The sequence below is a fragment of the Scyliorhinus torazame genome, chromosome 8 (assembly GCF_047496885.1).
Source record: "Scyliorhinus torazame isolate Kashiwa2021f chromosome 8, sScyTor2.1, whole genome shotgun sequence".
Classification (NCBI taxonomy): Eukaryota; Metazoa; Chordata; class Chondrichthyes; order Carcharhiniformes; family Scyliorhinidae; genus Scyliorhinus; species Scyliorhinus torazame.
Genome location: NC_092714.1, coordinates 226,724,851 through 226,749,414, shown reverse-complemented (window position 1 = coordinate 226,749,414; position 24,564 = coordinate 226,724,851). Strand labels below are relative to the sequence as shown.

At 43.2% G+C, this 24,564-nt stretch overlaps 1 protein-coding gene across 1 annotated transcript in view; it reads left to right on the top strand.

Moving 5' to 3' along the window:
• Positions 1-24,564, top strand: part of ptgis (prostaglandin I2 (prostacyclin) synthase) — a 118,522-nt gene that overhangs the window by 76,591 nt on the left and 17,367 nt on the right. The gene's annotated exons all lie outside the window — the stretch shown is intronic.

Here is a 24,564-nt window from a genome sequence, read left to right as displayed (position 1 = left end):
AGAAGGACTCTTGGAAATAATGCAGAGTCAACATGGTTTTGTGAAACGGAAATAATATTTGACTATTTTATTGGAGTTCTTTGAAGAAGTCATATGTGCTGTGGATAAAGAGGAACCGGTGGATGTACTGTACTTAGATTTCCAGAAGGCATTACATAAGGTCCCACGTCAAAGATTATTGCATAAAATAAAAATTCATTGTGTAGGAGGTAACATATTGTCATAGATTGAATATTGGCTCGCTAACAGGAAACAGAGTTGGCATAAATGGGTCTTTTTCTGGTTGACAGGATGTGACGAGTGGTTTGCCACAGGGATCAATGTTGGGGCCTTAGCTTTTTACAGTTTGTATAAATGACTTGGATGAAGGGACTGAAGTTATGGTAGCTAAATTTGCTGGTGACACAAAGATACATAGGAAAGTAAATTGTGAAGAGGACGTAAGGAGGCTACTAAAGGACATAGATAGGTTACATGAGTGGGCAACAGTCTGGCAAATAGAGTATAATGTGGTCAAATATGAAATTTTCCATTTTGGCAGGAAGAATAAAAAAGAGGCTTACTTTCTAAATCCATAGACTTCCCACAATGCAGAAGGACACCACTCGGCCTATTAATCTGCACCAAATGTCTGAAAGAGCACCATACCCAGGTCCACTCTCCCACCTTATTCCTGTAACCCTACATACTCTGAACATCTTTGGACCGTAGGAGGAAACTGGAGGAAACCCATGGAGACATGGGGAGAATGTACAAATGCCACACAGGCAGTCACCCAAAGTCAAAATCGAACCCGCTTCCCTGGTGTTGTGAGGCAGTAGTGCTAACCACTGTGCCGCCGTGGTGAGAGATTGCAGAGATCTGAGGTAGTAAGGATCTGGGAGTCTTAGTGCATGAATCAAAGGCTAGTACAGGTAACCATGAAGGCCCTGCCTTCTCAACCTTGACCCTCGCCTGAGGTGTGGTTGTCCTCGGGTTAAAACAACACCAGTCAGCTCTCCCCCTGAAAGGGAAAAACAGCCTATAGTCATGTGGGACTATACTACCTTACCTAGTATACAGGTCAGCAAGTAATTCGGAAAGCTAACAGAATGTGATCATTTATTGTGAGGGGAATTGATTACAAAATAGGGAGGTTAAGTTTCAGTTCTACAGGGCATTGGTGAGACCACATCTGGAGTAGTGTACATTACCGGTCTCCTTATCGAAGGAAAATATAAATACATTAGAAATACTTCAGAGAAGGTTTAATGGACTAACACAAGGAATGAACGAATTGTCTTATGAGGAAAGGCTGGAGAGGTTAGGTTTGTAGCCATTAGAATTAAGAGTAAGAGGCAAATTGATTGAAACTTTTACGATCCTGAGGAGCATTGACAGAGTGGATGTGACATTTCCTAATGTCAGGTGCTTGTTTAGCACAGGGCTAAAGAGTTGGCTTTTAAAGCAGACCAAGGCAGGCCAGCAGCATGGTTCAATTCCCGTACCAGCCTTCCCAAACAGGTGTCGGAATGTGGCTTTTCCCAGTAACTTCATTGGAAGCCTACTTGTGACAATAAGCGTTTTTCATTTCATTTCATGTCAGAGAATCTAGAATTAGGGTCACTCTTTAAGACAGAGATGAGGAGATTTTTTTTTCCCCCTGAGGATGGTGAGTCTCTGGAACTCTCTTCCTCAAAAGGCAGTGGAAGCAGTGTCTTGAATATATTTAAGGCTGAGTTCAGTAGATTCTTGATTCACAAAGGGGTGAAAGGTTATCAGGGATAGGCAGGAATGTGGAGTTATGGTTACAATCAGATCAGCTATGATCTAAATGAAAGGCTTGAATGGCTGACTGGCCTACTCCTGCTCCTAATTCGTATGTTCACAGAATTAAAATGATGGGCAAAAGGAGTAGAGGTGATGTGAGGAAAATAAATTCCTCACGGAGGCAGGTTCGATTGAGGTATTCAAAAGGGAACTGGATTACTATCTGAAAAGAAAGAATGTGCAGGTTACGGGAATAAAGCAGGGGAGTGGGTTTAGATAGAATACTCTTTCAGAGAGAGCCAGTGCAAACTTGACTGGCCAAATGGCCTTCTTCTGCACTGTAAAGATACTATGAATTTACACAATGGATTAACGCTGATCTGGAAAGTGTATAGAAAGGAATGTTGCTGGAGTGTATTTAACCATTTGCAATGATTGGAAAATATATCCAATGATGCCTAACATGCTTTGAAACAGCAAAGAAAACCACAAGAGCGATTTCAGCGGACTCAAGTTAAAGTCCACTGCCGGACCATTGTCCATGTGGAGTTTGCACATTTCCCCATGTCTGCTTGGGTCTCACCCCCACAACCCATCTGGAGTTTAGGTGGATTGGCCACGCTAAACTGCCTCTTAATTGGAAATGTTTTTTTTTTTTTAAAAGCTAAAGTCCACTGAACGACAAGTTTAGCAGGGTGTTTCTCAGCGGCAGCAGTGCAGAGAAACACCCCGCTATCCAACGGCACTTTGTCATTATTTTTGACCTTGAGGAATTCCTCCCCGCCAAGGCTGCTGTTAAGAGGGATTTCCAAAAGCTCCTCACAGATCAGGGTGCCGTTTTGGAAGGCTGTCCCAATCCCCTCCCGCTTTCAGGCTCCAACACTCTTGACCCCCCTCACTCCCCCCACCACCATAGGGAGGCCCCTGGGAACCCCCCGCTCCTTCCTCTACATGGTAAGGCTCCCGAGCCCAACCCCTGGCAATGCCAACCTGGCACCTGGGGACCCTGGCAGTGCCACCTGGACACCCTCGCAGTGCCATGGCAGTGCCTCCAGGGAGGGCGAGATCCAGATTGCTCTGGGTGGAGCGAGTCGGGTGACTCGCCCAAGGTATTCCCACTAAACATGGAACCCGATTTGCGCGCGATTCACCTGTTGCACCCGAATCCGCTCCGGGTGCAACGGGTCAACTAATCATCCCCCACATCTTGGAAAATAAAAATTAATTATTTTATTTATATGAGATGCATGTTCTCACAAAAAGCAGACAAAATTAATGAGCTGAACATCAATATATGGCAGATCGGATTGTTTCCAATAGTGTACCCCCTCTACTTATCCCGGGGTTGTCAAAGATAAATTTAGTACCATTATATTATATTTATTATATTATATTATGTTTTATATCAATAGGTCACAAGGAATCATTGTCAATTAAAACTGGCTTGCTGTCTCTCTGGTCTCTTCAATCTATTTTTTATGAAAACCCAGTAACTGTATTTGAAGCATTCTTTCTATGGAAGCTGAATGAGGCTTCTTGATAGCATTTTCTTGAACTTACAGTTTTTGGATGGTCCAACTTGTTACTATCCCAGGAAATACAGAAACACTGCACATTGCATGAATAGTTTCTATGCTGGGCTTTATATTAAGATTAAATAGTCCAATGTTATGGGGTGCTATGGAAACTGAGATGTATGAAATGAACTCACATTGTATGAAGTAATTTTCATGTTCATTACTAAACGCAGCTTTCTGATATTCAGCTGAATTGGAAGTGAAGCAGTGTCACAGGTTGGTGGAGAATCCCCACAGGTTCTGTTTACCGGCACACTAAAAAGACCTTGTGAGATATTGTGAGCAGTTCTTGGCAGCACACACTGCTTAGGAATGCACAGATCAGACTGGAACCAGTGCTATTTTAAACATAGATTGTACGATAATACCAGATCCTGTTACATTATACTGGACTGTTACTCCCCTATATTGCAAAATGATCCCAAAACCATTTTTGTCTTTGAAGATTTCCCTCTTATCCTTCTACTATTGCATGACTATTTCAGGCACAAGAAAGAATAGGATACCTCTGTCAAAGACATTGAACCTATCAATGTGCTCCTTAAAGAAGACTAGGTGGCAATTATTTGCAATTTTCCAGAGATAAATATTATACAATATTTTACATTTTAAAGCAACATTGCAAAAAATAATGTTGTGCAATTCAAATCTTACCTTACAGGGAAAAGGAAATGATTGGAATCTTGAACACTGCCAAAATGTAACAGAGAATGGCAATTTCTTTGTGATTCCATGCAGAGCAGCCTCTAAGAGGATAGTCTGCGATACATTCTGCAGGTTGTTTGTATCTTCCCAGAATGCATAAGGAAAAGTCAGAGGGACAGTAAATAACAAGGATAACAGATTTTAGCCTTTATCTCAAGGGGGTGGACCCTCACAATTGCTATTACATCTACGGGCCCTCACAACATCTTGGCTGTAGTTTTAAAGACTTCGGCCCCAGAACCAGCCGCGTCCCTATAGACAAATTACTCATGTGCAACTATAACAGTGGCATCTACCCCGCAGTGTGGAAGGTTTCCGGGTATATCCTATCCACAGTACCCAGGACAAATGCAATCTGGCCAATTGCTGTCCATCAGTCTACTCTCAATTGTCAGCCAAGTGATGGAAGATGTCATCGACAGTGCCACCAAGTGACGCTTTCACAGCGATATCTACTCACCAATGCACAGTTGGGTTCTGCGAGGGCCACCAGTTGTCATTATAGCTTTGATCCAAACATGGTCAGTGGGAATCAGAAGAAAACTCTCCACTGGTTTGAGTCACTCCTAGCACAAAGGAGAATGGTTGGTGGTTTTTGGAGGCCATTCATCTCTGTCCCAGGACATTGCTGCAGGAGTTTCTCAGATAGTGTCATGGGCCCAGCCATCTTCAGCTGCTTCATCAAAGATCTTCACTCCACCATAAGGTGAGGTGTGAGAATGTTCCCCGTTTATTGCACAGTGTTCAGTCTGTTATGGGCCAGGGTTTAGAGAACCCCAAAGTTTATCATGGAGTTCACCTGACCCACAACTTTTAATAGATTGTGGTATGGGGAGCACACGGCCTACTCTACAGGTGTGGTACAGCAGAAATGGAAAAATATTTTTTAAAGCAAAACAATGTTTACTCTATGAACTCAAGTTAACCTTTTTAAAACATAGTGAACATCTTAGCAACCATTAATTCAAATACAACCTCCAAAGACTACAACACTAAGTAATCCTTCAAGCTTTCCTTTTAACATCCATACGACTTAAAACACCTTTTACCAGAAGCACATCAGGTTAAAGTCACTACTGTTATTAGTTTCAAATCACCAGGATCGATTTACAGTCTTTAGATCAGAGAGAGAGATTCATACACCTTCTGGCTGTGACTGCAGCTATCCAGCTCTGAAAATGAAACTAAAACACACCCTGCAGCAAACAACATAAAACGAAAGTAAAAAGCTGACAGACAGCCTAGCTCCACCCACTCTGACATCACTGCAGTAATAAACACCCATTTCTTAAAGGTACTCTCACCACAGATACTTATAAACACACCTATTCATAAACACCCATTTCTTAAAGGTACTCTCACATGACACCTCCCCCCAAGAAAAAAAAATAAACCATCAACTCAAGATGGTTTCATTTTTCACCATTCTTTAAGAAATGCACACAGTAAACATACTTTTTTGTTTTAAAAAACAACACACACAAACAAGTATAATAATATAGTCCATTTATTTTTGTTCTTGTTCCTCCAAATGAAATCTTTCTTGATTGACAGTCTCTTTGAACAAGAAGGTATCTGCATGAGCCATCCATTCCTCTACGCCTCGGCATTTCTCTTTAAAGTCAGAAACTTTAGTTCAATCTGATCACGGAGTCCCTTGCAATTCTCCAACACAGGAAAATTCATTATCACAGCTTTCAGGCAGTCACATGCCTGTTGAAAGTCCGCTGTCCATTGAATTTTTTGATGTTTCTTCAGCAAGTCCATCAGTGGAGCAATCACGCTACAAAACGTTTGCACAAATGTTCGATCAAATCCACTCATGACAAGAAATCGCATTATTTCCCTTTGTCTCGAGAGTATTGAAAACTCCTCAATAACTGTTGGTTTCACATCCCTTGTGACCATTCGACCCTCTCCGATTGTATGGCCAAGGAAAGTGACTTGGGCTTTTCCAAATTCACTTTTGGTTAGGTTTATCACCAAACCCGCTTCCTGAAGTCGATCAAATAACTCCATCAGATGTTTTAAATGTTCTTTCCATGTCTGGCTGAAGATTACCAGATCGTCGATGTTTTCCGCACAATTGGGTAATCCTGAAACAACTTTGTTAGTTAACTGTTGAAATGTGGCTGGGGCATTTTTCATGCCAAATGGCATATCTTTGAATTGGTATATACCATTTGGAGTCACAAAAGCTGAAATCTCCTTTGCCCTTTCGGATAAAGGTACCTGCCAGTAACCTTTAAGTAAATCCAATTTAGAAATAAAAACCGATTGTCCCACTTTCTCAATGCAATCCTCCAAACGTGGGATAGGATAAGAGTCCGTTCTTGTAACTGCATTAACCTTTAACTGCATAGTCCACACACAACCGTTGGGTACAGTCTGGTTTTGGTACCATCGCTATGGGTGAGCTCCATTGGCTGCAACCCACTTCAATTATGCCATTTTAAAACATACTCTCAATCTCTTTGTTAACCTGTGCCAATTATAAAGGGTTAAGGCTGTATGGATGTTGTTTGATTGGAATAGCATTTCCCACATCTACATCATATATAGCCATTTTAGTACTTCCCAATTTATCTCCACAAATATGCCCATGTGATATCAATAACTCTTTCAGGTCAGTCCGTTTTTCCTCTGGAAGGTAACTCAACAGATTATCCCAATTTTTAAGAACATCCTCGTTTTCCAATTTAATTTGAGATATGTCAAATTCACAGTCATCTGGATTTGGTTCGTCACTTTGAGTTAGAATCATTAAAACCTTGTTTTTCACTCCTTCCCTTTCAAAATACCTTCTAAGCGTGTTCCCAAGACACACTCGGTGAGATTTCCTTCTATCTGGTGTTTTTAACCACATAATTCACCTCACTTAATTTCCTTTCAATCTGATAAGGTCCACAAAACGTTGCTTTTAAAGGTTACCACTGGTAACAATACTAAAACTTTATTTCCACTGGCAAAACTACGAACTTTGGATTTCTTGTCCGCTACCCGTTTTATCACATTTTGTGCAACTTTTAACTGTTGTCTAGCCAATTCACCTGCTCTATTTAATCGTTCCCTAAAATTTGACACACAATCCAATAACGTAACTTCTGATTTCTCACTCACCAATTTTTGCTCAATCAATTTAAGTGGTCCTCTTACCTCATCACCAACAATTAGTTCAAAAGGACTAAATTTGGTTGGCTCATTAGGTGCATCCCTAATTGCAAACAGTACGAATGGAATTCCTTTATCCCAACCCTCTGGATAATCTTGACAATAAGCCCTCAACATTGTTTTCAATGTCTGATGCCACCTTTCTAACGCTCCCTGCGATTCTGGACAGTACGCAGTTGGTTTAAATTGTTTTATTCCTAAGTTATCCATAACTTCTTTGAATAACCTAGAGGTAAAATTCAATCCTTGATCCGATTGTATTTCTGTGGGTAGTCCATATCTAGTAAAGAATTTAAATAACTCCTCCACAATCTTTTTAGCTGTAATATTATGTACTGGAATGGCCTCTGGAAACCTAATAGACACATCCATTATAGTCAAAAGATATTGATTCCCATTTTTTGTTTTCGGAAGCAGTCCTAAACAATCAATTAGGACCCTTGTAAAAGTTCCTCAAATGCTGGAATGTGTAATTAAGGGCGCTGGTTTTATCACTGCTTGAAGTTTCCCTGTCACTTGACATGTGTGACATGATTGACAAAATTTAACAACATCTTTATGTAGTCCAGGCCAATAAAAGTGTTTTTGGATTTTAGCTTGAGTTTTCCTTATTCCCAAATGACCTCCTACTGGTACCTCATGTGCAACTCGCAACACCTCCTTTCTATAACCTACCGGCAATACCACTTGATGAACTTCTGCCCACTTTTCATCCACCTGCATATGTAAAGGTCTCCATTTTCTCATCAAGACATCACTTTTACGGTAATAACACTCTGGTATACACTCAGATTCCTCTTCCGTGTATGCTTTCTGATACATCCGTTTTATTTCTATATCTTTTTGTTGTAACTCCGCCAATTTTCCTGAACTAAAAATATCCACCTCATCCTCCACCTGTTCTTGTTCTTTTCCAACCATCTGATCAAAAATAGTTTCTGATAATTGCACTTCACCTTCACTCTTTGATTTCTCCTCTGGAAAAATCCCAGGATATTCGTCCTTCAACACTTCAAATGTCTGATTCTCCATTGGCTTATCAACTACAGTAGGCATCACTCCCACCTGTGATCCAGCTATATCATTACCTAAGATAAACAGTATTCCTCGACAAGATAGTTTCTCTATTACTCCGACTACCACTTCACCACTCTACACTCGACATTCCAACCTTACCTTATATAATTGAACACTATTCCTCTCATCCTGAATTCCACATATTACCACCTTTTCTGGCAACATTCTCCCCAAACTACAAAACTCCTCATCTCTTACCATTAAAGATTGACTAGCTCCCGTATCTCTTAAAATTGTGACTTCTTTACCTGCTCCGCCTGATACACGAGTAAACTTTACGCACACAAGTAAATTCTTTGAAGAGATCTGTCACCTTCTTATTAATCACCTCTTGATCAGGCTGTACAATCTTTTGCACCTCCTTCGCTTCACTTGGGCTTTCCTTTACCACTTTAACAAACCCCACTGTCTTATCCTGTTTTACCACATCAGCCTTCCCAGTGCTTTTCTTCAACCACCAACACTGTGACTTTACATGGCCTAGTTTATTACAGTGAAAACATTTGAAACTTTTCATTTCTTTTCCACCCTCCTGGATTTCTTTTTAAACCTGAGGTACACTCTCCTTATTATCTCCCATCAGATCACCTTTACCTTTACCACTTGAGTATTTCTCATGTCCCCAGTTTCTATCCCTCACAGGCTGAAACTGATGTCGGAAACCAAGCTTTGATTTATGAACTAATTCATAATCATCTGCCATTTCTGCTAATAAATCTCGCAGTTTTAACCCTCTGCTCTTCCACACGAGTTCTCACTAAATCAGGAATTGAATTTTTAAACTCCTCCAAAAGTATAATTTCTCTGAGAGCTTCATGCGTTTGGTCTATTTTCAAAGCCCTTATCCACCTATCAAAATTACTTAGTTTGATCCTTTCAAACTCCATGTATGTTTGACCAAATTCTTTCCTTAAATTTCTAAATCTTTGTCTGTAGGCTTCAGGCACTAGTTCATAAGCACCTAAGATGGATTTTTTCACCTCCTCATACGTTCCAGATACCTCCTCCTGTAGTAATGCAAACACTTCACTAGCTCTACCTACCAGCTTTGTTTGAATCAATAATACCCACATGTCCTGTGGCCATTTCATTTGTTTTGCTACTTTCTCAAATGAAATGTAAAAGGCTTCTACCTCCTTCTCGTCAAACCTTGGCAATGTTTGGACATATTTAAATAGATCCCCACCAAGCCTTCGACTAGGACACTCTTTCTCACTATCCTCATCACTATCAACCAACCGTATATTTCCCTTTACGTCTGCCAATTTTAACTGACTGTCATGTTTCATGGCCATTTTCTGAAGTTCAAACTCGCTCTCTTTATCTTTTTTCCTGATCTATATCTCCCTTTCTCTTTCTTTTTGTTCTGCTAGGACTATTCTTTCTGTTTTCCTTTCTTCTCCCTCTTTCCTCTCCCTCTTTCGTATTCAAGCTGCTTTTATTCTTTCTCGTTCCATTTGTTTAATTTGTAACTGAATTTTTGCCATTTCCAATGAGTCAAACTGTATCTCAGGCAACTTTAAATGCTCAGCCACCGCCATAATGACCTCATCATTTCACATTTTGTCAGGTAATGTTAACTGCAATGTTTTTGCCAAATCTAACAGTCTACTTTTAGTCTGTGTCCGTAAGGTACTGCGTGTGACCATCTCCACCCCCAAAACCTTCTGAGCCTCTGAAAGAGCCATCGTCCACAACACACTCCCTACTTAAACTGAAATACTACACCTGAAAAGAAACCACAATATGCTCACCCCTCACTGTCTTTAAGTTCACTAAGCCAATCCAATAGATTTTATCCCCTCGAGCCCCCAATTTGTTATGGGCCAGGGTTTAGAGAACCCAGGGTTTAGAGAACCCCAAAGTGTATCATGGAGTTCAGCTGACCCACAACTTTTAATAGATTGTGGTATGGGGAGCACATGGCCCACTCTACAGGTGTGGTACAGCAGAAATGGAAAAGTATTTTTTAAAGCAAAACAATGTTTATTCCATGAACTCAAATTAACCTTTTTAAAACATAGTGAACATCTTAGCAACCATTAATTCAAATTCAACCCCCAAAGAATACAACACTAAGTAATCCTTTAAGATTTCCTTTTAACATCCATACAACATAAAACACCTTTTACCAGAAGCACATCAGGTTAAAGTCATTACTGTTATTAGTTTTAAATCACCAGGATCGATTTACAGTCTTTAGATTACAGAGAGAGATTCATACACCTTCTGGCTGTGACTGCAGCTATCCAGCTCTGAAAACGAAACTAAAACACACCCTGCAGCAAACAGCCTAAAACGAAAGTAAAAAAGCTAACAGGCAGCCCAGCTCCACCCACTCTCTGACATCACTGCAGTAATAAACACCCATTTCTTAAAGGTACTCTCACATGGCAAATACTATTCACGATTCCTCAGATCCGGAGACATCCATACATGCATGCAGCCACTTTGCTGATAAGTGGCAAGGAACATTTATGCCACATAAGTGCTGGCAATAACCATCTCCATCAAGAGAGAATCAAACCATCACCCCTGGACTCTCAATGGCATTTCCATTGGTGAAACCCCAACATCTTGGGGTGGGGAAGGGGGAGAGGGCTTACCATTGATGAGAAACTTAATGGGCTAGTCTTATAAATACTGTGGCTACAAGAGCAAGTCAGATGCTGGGTTTCCTGCTCTGTTAAAATCACCTCATGACTCCCCAAAGCCTGCCCACCATCTACAAGGAACAAATGAGGAGTGTGGTGGAATACTCCCCACCTGCCGGGATGAGTGCAGCTCCTACAACACTCAAGAAGCTTGACACCATCCAGGGCTTAACAGCACACCCGAGGGGTGCCCCTTCCACCTCTTTCGTCATTCACTCCCTCCACCACCGGCACACAATGGCAGAGGTGTGTTCCATCTATATGATGCACTGCAGCAACTCACCAAGACTGCTTCAGCAACACCTAAACTTGCAACCTCTACCACCTGGAAGAACAAGGGTGGCAGACACACAGGTACACTGCTACCTGCAAGCTTCCCTCCAAGTCACACATCCAGCTGGCTTGGCACAATATTGCCATTCCCTCACTGCAGCTGGGTTAAAACCCTAGAACTCCCTTCCTGACAGCCTGCACATTTACCAGCGGGACTGCGGTGGTTCAAGAAAGTGGCTCACCATCACCTTCTCAAGGGTCAAATAGGGATGAGTAATAAATGCTGGTCTTGCCAGCAATTCTGACAACTCCTGAAACAATTAACAAAAACTCTGGTTAGACTGTATTTGGATTTCTACAGTTCTGATCATGAAGGAGCTATTGGCCTTAGAGAGGATCAGGACAGATTCAGCAGAATTAACACAGAATTATATTGTGAGACCAGTTTGCATAGATAAGCTTGAGTATAAGGATCTGATTGAAGTTAAGCTAATTAAAAGTCTTTAAATGGTAGATAGAGGGAAACTATTTTGTCTGTTGGAGGAGTCCAAACAACAGAATATAGCTTAGGCCCTTCAGGGATGATATCACAGTGTTTCTTCACACATTGGGCAGCAGAAATCTGGAACTCTCTTCCACAAAATATTGTTGAGGTGGCACGCCAACTAAAAATTACAAAACTGAGATTGATGGATTGTTGTTTAGTAAGGGAGTTGAGAGATACAGAACCAAGATTGGTAAATGGAGTTAAGATCCAGATCACAGTGATCTCACTGAAAGGTAATTGGTTCATGGGGCTGAATGGTCTACTCTTATTGCTCTGTGGTTATGTTTCTATTGTCATGTGAGAGTACCTTTAAGAAATGGGTGTTTATCAGATAGCTGTAGTAGCTGTACCTTTAAGAAATGGGTGTTTATCGGATGGCTGCAGTGATGTCAGTGGAGATGGGCTCTCTGTCTGCTTTTACTTTCGCTTTGGAGCTGGCTGCTACAGGGTACATTTTTAGTTTTGTCTTGAGAGTTGGATAGCTGCAGGCAAAGCAAGCAGCTGTATGAGGATCTCTCGCTGCAATCTAAAGACTGTCTCCAGATCCTTTTGTAATTTTAAAACTTATACCTGTTTCTGTAGAGAAGTTAAACCTGATGTCTTTCTGTAAAAAGTGTTTTTTTTGTCTTATGGATGTTGCAAGGAAAGATTAAGAGTTACGTATAGAGTACTGTTATTTATTGTGGGTTTATAAAGTGTTAACTGGTTTCATAAATAAACATTGTTTTATTTTAAAAGTACTTTAACTCTGTTGCACTCCACCTATAAGGTAGGCCCGTGTGCTCCCCATAACCACAATCTGTTAAAAGTTGTGGATCAGGTGAACTCCATGATACACTTTGGGATTCTCTAAACCAGGTATTGTCAAACTCAGGGGCGGGTGGGTCGCAGGCGGGTGTCGGGAGGGTCGCGGAGCTCCCGATCGCGCAAATTTGCGCGCAACAGCCATGTTTTAATAATGCTGGCTGCGAGCGGCCTTCAAAATGGTCAGGAACAGATTTTTAAAATTTGGCCGCACTGCGCATGCGTGCCCAATCATCGGTGCGTATGCGCCCAATGCGTACCGATGATCGGACATGCATGCGCAATGCGGCTGCATTTTTTTTTTTTTTTTTTATAAATATGGTCGCAGGCTTTTTTTTTCCAAGTCCGGGGGGCCAAAGGGACCAAAGAGACCCCGATGTAAGAGAAAATGTTGGGTCGCACAGGTCAGCAAGCACGGGCGCGAAGGTGGGCCAGCCGGCGTGGGCCATGGAGGTCGGCCGGCATGGGTCGTGAAGGTCGGCCGGTGTGGGTCGCGTAGGTCGGCCGGTTGGTAAAAATGGGTCCTCGGAAAAAAAGTTTGAAAAACATTGTTTATAATGAGGTTGCACGAACAGAAAATGAAATAGGTGACTAGATAATCTGTTAAAGTGGTGCTGGTTGAAAGGTAATATTGGCCAAGACACTTCGAACACTTACTTATTTTTCTTCAATTGCTCCATGAGACCTTTTTTGTCTACTGGAGAGGGCATATTAGGTTACCATCTCACATGGGGGACAGCACCTCTGATAGTGCCAACAGTTACATGCTAAAATGCCAGGCTGGATTATCCCCTGGGGTGTCGCTTGAACCCACAAACCTGACGCAGAGGTGAGAGTGCTACCACTGAAGCAAAGATAACACTGGAATGCTTAGCCCCAGATTGCCATCATTGGCAAATAGGTAAACCACAAAATCCATTTCCCACAATGGAGCATAATTATTTTTGGGAGCGTTCCATTTCTTGCTGCTGGTAATTATATTTTATAAACTGCCAATGAGCATTGAGCAGTAAGCATTAAACAATTAGGTAAATGTTGTGAAGTAAAGCAACTACAGTGATATCTCACTCACTAGGAGCCCAACTCACAGCACTTCCAATGGCTGATTGCCCACCAATCTTCTGATCCACAGTTTCAGCAGGTTCGGCTGTTGACTGGGAGCCTCACCTTCCAAAAGCAGCTTATTAATTCTGTCTTAACATAATCATTATACTGGCATGTAAAATACTCACTTCTTTCCAGTATTTAGCAGCAATTAGAATGTGATTTTTGGAATTCAATTTAACACAGTAAATTAGTTAAAGAATTCTCCACTTCGCACCACCGGTTGGGATCAAGTTGGGATTTAGCACGTAAGTGAAAAATCGCGATTTGTGCCGGACGCCAATTCTGACTCAATGCTCTGGTTCCCCACTGCCGAAGTTTATATCTCGTGCAGGCGGGTCCATTAAAAAACATCATTTGCATGGATTTAAATCTCATTAGCGGGTTGGACATTTTATGCTACACCCCGCTGAGCTGGAAGTCACATGGCGCGAATTGGTGCAAGTGTGTACGAACAGAGATTGGGCGGCATGGCTGCTGAGGGGGAGCAAGAGGGTAAACAAAGACTCTCAAAAACTGTCGGCCTTGTTTGGGGGTAGCTGTTTGGGCTGGGGGTTGGGGAGCAGGGAATGACTTGACTCCAAGTCCGTGGACTCGGGGTGCCCCCCTCTGCATTGGGATGGCCTGGCTCAGTATGTGATTTAAATGCACCCCTCTGGTGCTACTTACAGGCTCCTGGCTGCTCACACTGCTGACTGCTCACTGTGTCCTGTAAATATTTTAAAAAACTCTGGGTTGTGGGAGCCCACCTAGGCCACCCCTCTGGAAATCCTCATACTCCAGCGGTATCATCAAGGCGATGGGTGGGGAAATGCTCCATCACTGGCCCACTAGCACTCCTCAGAAGCGCAGCCCCACTGCAGAGGAAGCACTGGATTATCATAACTCACCCCCCAAAAAAGGACACCTGCACACTGTCCTTTAGAACCCTCCCTGGCACACTGCCCCTCTCAGGGCAAAGGCCTCACTCGTGGTTTCCATCCCTCAGGACCATGAGCTGTCTCCTCCTGGTGAGGCGGGCAGCACTGACTGCCTCTGCCACCACCTCCCAGGTGCTGTTCAGGAGGGCTGACTTGAGTCAGTGGGCCCACCCTGGGGAAGAGGGTGTCCCTCCTCTCCTCATTGTCTTCAAGTAGTGAATCCACTTCAGACTTCCAAAGTTAGGACGCAGGTCTTCTCTGAGCCATTTTCGTGGCTGCAGTGAGTGTGTGGTGAGTGGAAACAATTCCGGCCCCAGCGGTTACACCGTCCTCTGGGCTGGGAATTGCTTCCAATTCACGGCAGCAGAGTGCTAGCCCATTGACATGTCCTGAATCGTAGAACGAATAGCACCCCCAACAGGAACGCAAATCGCATCCTGTTCAATCCAGGTGGGAATGCTTAGGGAGCAATTTAGCCACCGTGTTGCACCTGGGCTCTGCGCCAGGCACCAGGCCAATCGCAAGTCACCCGACTCGTTCCGCCCGGCGCATTCTGGACCATGATCTCGGTGGGTGTGATCCAAATCAGCATATTTAACTGAGCCATTAGGCTCATTTAAATACCCAGATGTTGCTTTCACCCAGCTCCCGGGAGTCAACGGCTGCACCTACAAGGACTCAACCCGTCGCCCTTTAGAACTGTTTTTCACAAATGTGGACCAGGCATGATGGGGCCTCCGGGGGTGGGGGGTCTCGCAAGGCATTAGCGATCGCCGGGTGGTCGCAGACAGGGCAGGGTAGTACCTTGGCACTACCCTGGCACCTGGGCACTACCTTCCTAGCACTGCCAAGAGTCAGGCCCAGGAGGGAGAGTTGCCCATGATAGAGCGGGGTGCGGGGGTTCCAGGGGCCAAGAAAAGGTTGGGTGAAGAAGGGGTATCCTCAAAGCACAGTGGTGTGCCTGAAAGGTGGTGGTGTAGAGATCGGGGCAGCCAGTCAAAACGTGCCCTAACTTGTGAGGACCCGGTTCTGCATGAAATCTGTTTAAGTGGCATCAAAAAGACGGTGAATAGTGGAATCAATCTCATAGATTTTTCATAGAATTCATAGAATTTACAGTGCAGAAGGAGGCCATTCGGCCCATCAAGTCTGCACCGGCTCTTGGAAAGAGCACCCTACCCAAGGTCAACACCTCCACCCTATCCCCATAACCCAGTAACCCCACCCAACACTAAGGGCAATTTTGGACACTATGGGCAATTTAGCATGGCCAATCCACCTAACCTGCACATCTTTGGACTGTGGGAGGAAACCGGAGCACATGGAGAAACCCACGCACACACGGGGAGGACGTGTAGACTCCGCACAGACACTGACCCAAGCTGGAATCGAACCTGAGACCCTGGAGCTGTGAAGCAATTGTGCTATCCACAATGCTACCGTGCTGCCTCAGTGCTTCAGACATCGAGAAACACCCCACCAAATATGCCCGAATGTGAACTTTGATTTTTGTCTGCAAAATCTCATCCTTAGTCTCCCAAACAGAGAATTCAGCCCATCTTTTAATTGAAATGGTTGTATACAAAGTTATATAGAAGAAAGAGCAGTAAAAGTCGTTTTAGCAACCATGGCCCACAGGAGCTATTAGGTGAGGTTTTAAACCTAAGTTTGTTGATCCTTTTCAGTTCCTTATCCAAGCAAATTTAAGGACGGGAAATATGTTCCACTGAGGTGCCAGCAGCAGCTGTGTTTTCTAATTGAATTCAGCAATTATAATCACCTGTTTGTGGTCTGAGAAGAACAGGGAGGTCTATTTTGGTATTCTGGCCAGCATTTCACCTCCAATCAATATTGCCAAGTAAAAATAGATCAGCCAGTCATTCAGCTCAATGCTGTTCGTGAGATCTTCAAAAGATCGTTGGCTTAGAGAACAAGAAACACTCCACTTCAAAATAACTCATTGTGTGAAGTTTTTTGGGACAATGCTGAGAGACACTAAAGTGGTTATCTTAATGCAAATCATTCTTGGCTCTTCACTCATGCTGTGATAAGTGCTATTATTCTCCCTTGAGTGGTATCTTATTAAAAAGCTATTTTTGTCGTGATCTGATCACTTGGGAGAAAAAATAGCGTTCACTGATTCATCCTCTGCCTATTCAAAGTATGAAAATTGAAGGGCTTGCTTTTTATTTTGTCAGTACTGTTTCATAACCACTAGGTGAAGCTTTAAAATCTTGGAATAGATATACATGTCCTTGACCATGGCGTTGCAATCTCAGAAGATAAAACACTCAATTAGTATTAGGTATTGTACATGACACTTTGTCTGTTATTGTTAGCATTACGTATTCACATTTCCTCTGGGTGTAAGTTTTTTTTTCAGTGATTTGAATTGTTGTTTCTATTCTAACACATGAAGGTCAAAATATAAAAGCCAAGGACAAAATTAATCGATTCTTTTTGTTAGATAACCGTATGCATTTTCTTAGAATCTGCAGCAAATATATCCCTTTATAGATTATGAGCATCTCAGTTTAGCAAGAAAACCAGTCAGGTGGGATAAAAAAGGCAGCTGTCCTTTGTATATAGCAATACACTGTAGAATGCACCATGGGTTACCCTGTATTGTTGCAGGCGGGCAGGGATATTTAATGGGATTTGTAAAAAAATGTCACTGGAAGATTCCTGAACATGCATTACTCTGCTGATTCTAGCAAGCAGCTTTAATTGTTATCAAAGCTCGTCCCTGATTGTATATGTACTGCAGCTTCAATCTATTTTCACCTATTGATGACTTTTTCTAGAGTTCCATCACCTTCTGATACAAATTCATTCATTTGAAACAACCATCCGGTGTCATATCTGTGGTAGTACTCTCACTTCTGAGTTGGAAAGTTACAGGTTGAGCACATAATTTAACTTAAGACTTCACTGCAATGCCGAGGAAGTTCTGTATCGTTACAGGTTCTCCCTTTCAGATCAAACATTAATTGGAGCAGCTGCCCCCTTCACAGGTGAATGTAACACATTTCAAGGTATTATTCGAAACACGAGTGGGAGAGTTTTTTGAAGAACATTTATCCCTCAACTAACATCATTAAACATGAGGAGGTGTGAATGACTGCCTTTGACATCAAGGCCATGGCGGGAATCTCTGGCCGGCCAGCCACGTGTTTCTTGGCGGCGGGAGGTGGCTGCCGTTCGCTGGTGGTGGGATTCTGTGCTCCCGCTGCTGTCAATAGGAATTCCCCTTCAAGCCATCCCATGCCGCCAAGGAACCCACGGGCAGGGATGCATTGCTGCTCGGACCAGAAAATCCAGCCTCCAGCAAATGGCTGGAGAATTCCTGCTAATATTTGACCAGGTGGCATCAATGATATTTAACAAAACTGAAGTCAATGGGAATCAGAATAAAGCTCTCCATGAGTGTTGTGTATCCTCAGATAATGAAGCATTCTGTTCCTGTATGCAGCAAGACCTGAATAACCTGGGATACTGGAGCTGTGAAGCAACGGTGTAGCACAGTGGTTAGCACAGTCGCTTCACAGCTCTAGGGTCCCAGGTTTGATTTTCGGCTTGGGTCACTGTCACGCGGAGTCTGCACGTTCTCCCAGTGTCTGCGTGGGTTTCCTCCGGGTGCTCCGGTTTCCTCCCACAGTCCAAAGATACGCAGGTTAGGTGAATTGGCAATGCTAAATTTCCCTTAGTATCCAAAAGGATTAGGTGGGGTTACTGGGTTACAGGGATAGGGTGGAGGTGTGGGCTTGGGTAGGGTGCTCTTTCCAAGGGCCGGTGCAGACTAGATGGGCCTAATGGCCTCTTTGTGCACTGTAAATTCTATGATTCTATGATTCAGGCTTGGGTTGATAAGTAGCAAGTAACATTCATCCCTCACAAAAGCCGGCCAGTGATTATCTCCACCAAGCGAGAATGTAGCCATTTCCCCAATGACTTTTGATGGAATTACATTGAATCCCTCGCCATCAATATGCTGGGGGTCACCAACTACCAAAAACTGAACTGGACTAGCCTTATAAATAATGTGGGTAACAGAGTAGATCAGAGGCTGGGAATTCTGCTGTGAGTAACTAATCTCCTTACTCCCCTGCCCACGATCTACAAGTACAGGTCAGGAGTTTAGATGAGTCCACTTCCAGCAAAACTCAAGAAGCTTGGGGCTATCCTGGACCAAGCAGCCCACTTGATTGGCATCCCATCTACTCCTTAAACATCAACTACCTCCAACACAGTTGCAACTGTGTGTACCATCTACAATATGCACTGTTGCAGGTCGGCAAGGCTCCATCTGCAACACCCTTTCAGCAACGTCTATAACCTGGAAGAACAAGAGCCACAAATACAAGGAAACAACACCATCTGCAAGTTCCCCTCACACACCATCCTGACTAGAAACTATGGCGGAATCTTACCAGATTTTTTTCAAAGCGTCAGGCTCAGACTGAAACCCGGTGTGTAGTTCTCCAGCTGCACAGGCCACTTTTCACAGATCTGAGCCTCTCCGAGTAAAATCAAATTGACTGGGCAGGGTTTACGCCATCTCTCTGGTGGCACATGATCTGATAGAGCAGGCACCCAACTCCAAAGATCGGGGCGTCCTTTAAAGATCGCATTTGATCACCGGTGAGGGGCAGGAAAAACCAAAGAATGCAATCTCGCCGGCGGGATTCTCATTCCCGCGGTCTCGAAGGATTGATTTCAGGCCTCGCCATTTTCACTCGTAGTGAACACCGGCTGAAAATCTCCCCAAAAATGCGGAATTCTCGCATCTAGAACTAAATCCCATGAAAGTGGCGGGGGGTTTGGTGGGGTGTTTCCCCCACTGAGAAGGCTGACGGGAAACCATGCCATATCATCCAGCCCTGATCACACGAATTGGGCATCTGGGGGTTTAGCGCCATATTCCTTGGCAGGCCAGTATATCCTGGCATCATATCAGGGTGACGTACTGAAAAGGTGTACAACATCAGTGACCCACCATTGAAGAAAGATGATGGACCTCCTAGAAAAAAAATGATGGATCTCCAGGATCGTTGTTTTCCCACTGGCGTCACGGAGGGGTGGGGGGTTGATTTCAGTTGGGGCTTCACCTGTTTTCGCACATTAACGGGTTGCAAATCAGTTGCTTGCCGACCACCAGTGGCTTCCCCAGTCTGCCATGGTGGGCATCAGCAGAGGATCCTGTAGGAAATTCATGCCGTGCAAAGCCGATTTTGTTGGCCTCATGCCAAATAACCCCCCACTGTCACACCTCCAACCACCCCCACCTGCCCCCCCCCCCCCCCCCATTGAATCCGCTGGCGGGGGTATGGGAGAATTCTGCTCTATGATATAGGGAAGAAAGGAAAATTGTAAGGATGCTACCATAATAATTCTTTAGAAGTTGTTTAACTATTAAGTGCGGTCTTGATAATGAGACCTCCTTGTAATATTCCGCAGAATTGTTCTTATCATTGGTAAAAATAATTTGAGTGCACTTGATTGAGTAACTTTTCATACCTAGCAATATCAGATAATTTTGATTAAATTGTGTATTTCTAGTCTCTCCAAAAAAATAAGAACAAAGAACAATACAGCACAGGAACAGGCCCTTCGGCCCTCCAAGCCTGTACCGGTCATGATACCACCCTTGACCAAAACCCTAAATAATACAATTTCTGAATGAATTTCTGAATGAAATTTTCAGTTTATACCATTTCAGTGAAAACTGTAAAGTCTAAATAAGTCCATGGTCAGAACAAGGAATAGACGGGAACAGCACTGTGGCGCAGTGGTTAGCACTGTGCCTCACGATGCCAAGGACCCAGGTTCGATCCCGGCCCCCTGTCCATGTGGAGTTTTCATTTTCTCCCCGTGTCTGCACTGGTCTCACCCCCACACCCCAAAGATGTGCAGTGTAGGTGGATTGGCCGTGCTAAATTGCCCCTTAATTAAAAAAAAGAAAGAGGAGTAGACTAGTTTGATGGAAATCGAGGACAAATTGCAGGGTTGTCATTTTGAGCGATCTGTTTGATTAGACTTGGTGTATTACCAATGCTGTAACTGGAAACCTATCTACCTATTACTTCAACGACAATGTATGCAATTCAAGGTTAATAGTTCCCTCAAGATATTTCGTAATTAATACTGCTGACCAATTTAAAATTTATTCAAAATTGAGAAATAGTGATCAAACTTTATTCAAGACCTGTATATTTTAAGAATTTCTAGATTGTTGAAAAATATAACCCAAATATTACAATTGTCTGTGCTTTTAAGTCCATATGCAGCTTTCTTGGAATTTACAGTGCAGAAGGAGCCCATTCGGCCCATCGAGTCTGCACCGGCTCCTGGAAAGAGAACCCCACCCAAGGTCCACACCTCCACCCTATCCCCACAACCCAGTAACCCCACCCAACACTAAGGGCAATTTTGACACTAAGGGCAATTTAGTATAGCCAATCCACCTAACCGGCACATCTTTGGACTGTGGGAGAAAACCGGAGCACCCGAAGGAAACCCACGCACACACGGGGAGAATGTGCAGACTCCGCACAGACAGTGACCCAAGCCGGAATCGAACCTGGGACCCTGGAGCTGTGAAACAATTGTGCTAACCACTGTGCTACCGTGCTGTCCCCCTGCATTATTGGGACATTAGATAATTATAATTGTTCTCTATTGGAGATCCTCAACACAAATAACTTTAATGATCACAGGCTGAAAGTATTTATCAAATTATGGTTAAGTTTCATCAGTGCATAATAAATAAGGACTAAAATTACAAGTTAAACAAGGTCCAATTTCTCCTTGCCTTTCTCCTAAGGTCGCTGTTTGTTGTTGGAATGTGTTTCACAAATAATGATACATTTTGAACCTCTGTCCTAACTAAACATCTTTATCCACTTGGGGGGGGGGGGGGTGCATGCAATTTGGCATTGTTTCACCACCACAACCCTGACACCAGCTATTTTGAAAGAGGGTGGGCGGGCAGCCAATTATATTTAATGAAGGGGCCTATTAAGGTTCCTTGCCATGCTGACTAGGATTTGTGGTCAGCAATGCAGGCGGTTTTGGACCATGCCAAGGTAAACAGGGTGGGTTCAGGGCAAGGGGGTCGGGTGGGGGCCATAAAAGTCCATGTGAGACACACATACCCACTAGACCTATAACGGCCACTAGGCCACAGCACAGGTATTAGTGATCCCTTGGAGATGTCGCACCTTATGGATGGGCATATGGCCTTTTAAAAAAGAAAATAAACTCAGCTCCACTCGTCGCTCATCTGTTTCCATCTTCAGAGCCAGAAAGGCTGTCAATAACAGAGTGCTGGAAGGCTTCCCATTGGGTCTCAGGCTTCAGCATCCCATCTGATTGGATACCAAGCCCACTCCCTATCCTTTAATTGGCTGCCGATTTGTAAATTGTGGTGGACATGCCGAAAGCACGGTGTGCAGGGCCAGATCCTGGAACTAACCTGCATGTTCGGTTCTCAATACATTTAACATGTAGCTCCAAAAGCTTCGTCAAGGATTTTGGACATTAACATTACTATGGGTCCTAAAACAGAAACAATGGTAATTAATCTATCAGTGTCGAAGCCCAAAAATCTACATGAAAGTTGAGACCACTGTTAAACTGGTTGGGATTTGTTTTCAGACAGACTCCTAAATTTGTTGCCCCTAGTCAGAGTCTTTTTTTAAATTCATCCATGGGATGTGGGCATCATTCACAAGACCAGCATTTATTGCCCACCCACAATTGCCAATGTGAACATGGTAGTGAGCCACCTTCTAGAGCTGTTGAAACCCATGTGGTGATAGCACACCCACAGTGCTGTTGATTCGCGAGTTCCAGGATACTTACTCAGCGAGAATGGCCAATATATTTTCACGTCAGGGCGATGTGTGACTTGGAGGGAACTGTGGTTGTGGTGTTCCAGGTGTCTGCTGTCTTCAGCTACCAAGCATTAGAGGTTGCATGTTTTGGAGGTGCTGACCAAGAAGTTTTGGCAAGTCATTGCAGTAGCTGGTACACACTGATGCCACTGTGAAGTGAGTGATTGTTGAACGTGGTGGTTGGCATGCCAATCAAGTGGGCTGCATTTTCATGGATGGTGTTGAGCTTCTTTAATGCTTCTTGAACGTTCATCCAGATAGGTGGGGAGTATTTCATCACACTCCTGCATTGTTTGTTGTAGATGGTGGATGAGCTTTGGGGAGTTCGGAAGAAAGTTACTTGCCAGAGCTCCCAGCCTCTGCCTTCCTCTTAGAGCTACAGTATTTACGTGGTTGTTCCAGTTAAGCTTCTGTCAATTGTTGATGGTAGGCATTCAATGATGATAATGCTGTTGAATGTCCAGTGGAGATGGTTGAATTCTTTCTGCATGACGCTATAATTATTGCTGAGCACTGTGTGATGTGAATGTTACTTTCTATATTGAGAAGCCCAAGGCTAAATGTTACCCAGGTCTTGCTGCATGAACTGCTTCATATTCTGATGAGTTGTAAATGAACTGAACACGGTGTAGTCATCAGTGAACAACCCCACTTCTGATCTTATGATCGAGAGAAAGACAATAATGAAGCAATTGAAGATAGTTGGGTCTAGGGCACAACCACAAGGAACACCTGCAGTAAATTCCTGTGACTAAGATGACAGTCCTTCAAAAATTAAGGCAACCATCTTTCTTTGTGCTATGTATGACTCCCATCAGTGGCAGGTTTTCCATTGTTTTCATTAACTTCAATTTTTCTAGGGTTCCTTTATTCCACACTCAATCAAATGTGCCCTGATGACAAGGGCACTGACTCCCATCCAGTGATAGAGTGAGGAATATGCTGTGCGAAAAGGTTGCAGATTGTGACAGAATATATTCTGTTGCTGGCCCAAAGCGTGTCATAGGTGCCCAGTTTATAGCTGCTACACCTGTTCTGAATCCATTCCATTTAGCATGGTATTAGTGCCACCAAACACGATGACATTTGTCCTCAGTGTGAAGACGGGATTTTATCCCCCCCAACAACTGCAACCAAATGCTGCAGCGAACCCCCTATCAGTCACCCCTGCCAGAAAGCGAACGAGCAGACTAAACAGAAACAGTGAAAAAAATCACTGCTTTCTCACTTACCTATGCCTTACACATGCTGCCTCATGTCTTAAAAGCAGCAGCTGTAACTTAATAGAAAGCCAAAACCATATCACAAGGCTTTAACCCCCCTCATATCCTTTGATCTGTAAGGCTTCTATTCATTTCAAAAAGAAATAGCTTTTAGTAGCCTGTAATTGACAGCTTTCAGACAGCCAGATGTCTGGATTAATTATTTTAATCGCCTTTCGTTCTTGAATACATCACAAAAACATTGATGTGAACATAGTCCAACATTTATAAACATCTAGCTATGATTGACAGCTCATGATCACATCAAAAGCTGTTACGTGCTTTCTGCTGAGAAAAAAAAGAGGAAGTAAAAGCACTTGACTCCTAGATGTTTAGAAACATTGCAGTTAGTTTCGGATGGACATTGGGGGCACCTACCTTAAATACTTACTCCCTTGGTCCTCCAGGGAGGTCCACCATATACTGGCATCGGGTGGCAGAGAATCCAACCATATATGTATTAACATTACTGGAAGTTGATAACTAACGCGGAGAAACACAAGCATAAAATAATTTGGACTTCTACGTCACAAAGAAAAAAGATAGGCTCTTTTGTTATGAACAGCTGTTTCATTCCCTACTTTAAAAAAAACATGTATACCATATAAAAATTAAATTACCAGTAGATAGAAAACGTAAACGTAACAGTGCAACTCATTAGACACAATGAAGGACTCTTAGTTAGAAAATATATAGAAGCTCCACCATTTTCTCTGTTGAATCTCTGACAGTTTTTTCCAGAGGGTCTGTCAATAAAGGTTTCTCTAAACTACGTCCTACATATCTATTTATGGCCATTGGCACTTGACATTGACACATATACGGA